This window comes from Varroa jacobsoni, unplaced genomic scaffold (assembly GCF_002532875.2).
Source record: "Varroa jacobsoni isolate VJ856 unplaced genomic scaffold, vjacob_1.0 scaffold_1177, whole genome shotgun sequence".
Classification (NCBI taxonomy): domain Eukaryota; kingdom Metazoa; phylum Arthropoda; class Arachnida; order Mesostigmata; family Varroidae; genus Varroa; species Varroa jacobsoni.
The window spans coordinates 218,039-220,361 of record NW_019214079.1 but is presented as its reverse complement, the minus strand read 5'-3'; the positions used below and the strand labels follow the sequence as shown (position 1 = coordinate 220,361).

The window sequence follows — 2,323 nt, the reverse complement described above, 5'->3', positions numbered from 1 at the left end:
ACATATATGTATATTGTCATCTATGTATGGGAAGCCTTGTATAGCAAGTGCGGAATGGTCCATAATGAAAATCGATTCACAGTTAAATGTATGCGAGATAATATCTTGATTAGGCTATATCGTACTAAAAATGTTATCAACTCAATGACCGGCTTTGATTTTTGGCCCGTCATGAGGTACTCCAGCCTAATCCTTTTGTTTATCTCTAAAATTTGTCCTAAACTAAAATAGGCCTAGTATAATCTTACACGAAACGCAGAACCTGCCGTCAGACACATTTGCCGCTTTCGAACGCAGCTCTTACTTAATTAAGAATTAAGAAATTACTCAATCTCAGCGTCTCTCGTTAATGGCGCCGTTTCGCAATTTGGCCATGTAATGCCCTTCATATTTAGCGTTTTTACCCCGATTTCTGAATTGAATCTGCTTATTTTGTACGGTCAACAGCCAAAGAACAAGCATTGCCTGTGGTCGCCCACGAACACTGTTGTATGGTTTCGTGGCCAGGGGAAGCCAGTTTACATGGACACCTATGTTTCTGTTCGATAAATTCGCCTAATATTTTTATTTTTTTTTTTGCTGCTCTTACAACTAAGCTAACATCTTGTATGAATTACGCAGATATTGATTATAAGTACGCCACAATACACCTCCATGATTTATTGGATGTCCGCAAAATGCCTTCTCCCCCCAACTGAATTCAATTTGGCCTTAAGGCAAACTTAAAATATGCAAGCTTTTACATAAAGCTTTTCTTAGCAACTTTCTGGCATTACCGTAAAATACTGGAATTATTTCAGCCATTAAGTATGAGACAATTTTTATTGTAAATAGATATAGTTTACAAGGCGGCTTGGTAGTAGAATCCTTTTGACCTACATCTTCTCCAAAGGCCTTGATTTTCCATGTTGAGGCGACACTACGCTCCAACGAGTCCCACTTGACTAATTAGGACAGGCTCGACCATCTGCATTGAAAGGCGTTTCCTCATTAGAAGATGTCCAACTTTATATCTGAAGTGCTATGTGGAATATCAAAGCTGCCCCTCACTTAATCATCAGTTAAGCCATTCCGGGGCCTGTCCATTCGGTCGAGATAGTATTTCATTGCAACACTGCTTGACGCATCAGAGCCTAACTTACCATAATAGTACAGCCAACTTCCATTAACTCAACTTCAACACCATAATGGCCGCATCCCACCTTTAGGAGACGTAATGACATTTTGTACTTTTGCAACCAGAAGGAACTTTTACAAGAAACACTAAGCGATTGCAAGAATTAGATAGAAGCAAACTCCTGACTCAAAAAGCAGACTGCTGGTTTATCTGGATTTTCGTCAATGAATTAAATCGGAGGTGATACTATTGTTATCCGTTCTATTAGAGTAGGACGCTCTGTGGCGTTTTGGCTAGGTGCTAGTATTAGCGGCTGATTCTTGCACCAATTTCTATTTTGTTTAAATCGTTCATTCAGTTCCTATGTACGAAGGTATAATATAATGTCCCTCATGGCAATGTATTATTATTTCTTTTCAAAATCGTGTGGTCAGAGCAGAAATGAAAAGACTGGATCAGGTAGGGAAGCAGAGCTATATTAAAAGACCATTTTGAGGACGCCCATAAACCATGAGATATTTTATAGGTCCATGAATGTCGAGGTGAAAAGTAAGCCATTTTATTACACACTCTATAGTTTGTGCCACTATAAATAAAACCACTATGAACTTCCAAATATTATTTCAAGAACTATTATCAGGCAAGGTTACATCAAACAACCGGCTCCTAAATATAAAAGTATTGAGTTTTTCCCGAAATCGAAGGTAAACCCTATTTGTATATTTCTAAAATTCCTAGGGAAACGCTTCATCAGAAAACGGTCACAAAGTTTTTATTTTTACTAAGATAATCGTTGTGAAATCTATCGTTCGCCGATATCTGTGCTCCCTCCCAAATAGAGCGGATCCGTTGCGCAACAGACCGTCCGCGTAGCGTGAGCGGCAAGACGTGTCAGAATCATCCAGAAAGTTAGGTTTTGCAGGATCAAGCAGTGCCTCAAATTTCAGGCCAGTTGTACTATTCCTAGCCAAATTTAAAAACGAAGAACTGAACCGTTAAGATGAAATGATTGAATTGCTAAAATCAAAGCTCAATTACTATAATTATTATCTACTCAGTTTTCGATTTGTGAATTTGCCCTATTACCAGAGGCATTTTTGTTGTTTACTCACTTGAAATGGCTAAATATATTATATTGTAACATGTCAAATTAGACGTTTGACGCAACCGTGCATTTATATATAAACTAAAGTTTCATATACTATA

At 38.0% G+C, this 2,323-nt stretch overlaps 1 long non-coding RNA gene across 2 annotated transcripts in view; it reads right to left on the bottom strand.

Moving 5' to 3' along the window:
* Positions 1-561: 561 nt before the first annotated feature.
* LOC111267372 (uncharacterized) overlaps positions 562-2,323 on the bottom strand; it is an 8,439-nt gene continuing 6,677 nt past the window's right edge. The window contains exon 4 of one of the 2 annotated variants that reach the window (XR_002684574.2): positions 562-967. This is a non-coding gene — a long non-coding RNA (uncharacterized LOC111267372). Of the gene's footprint in view, positions 968-1,872; positions 2,081-2,323 lie in introns of those variants that run through there. The other variant, XR_002684575.2, reaches the window with a different exon arrangement.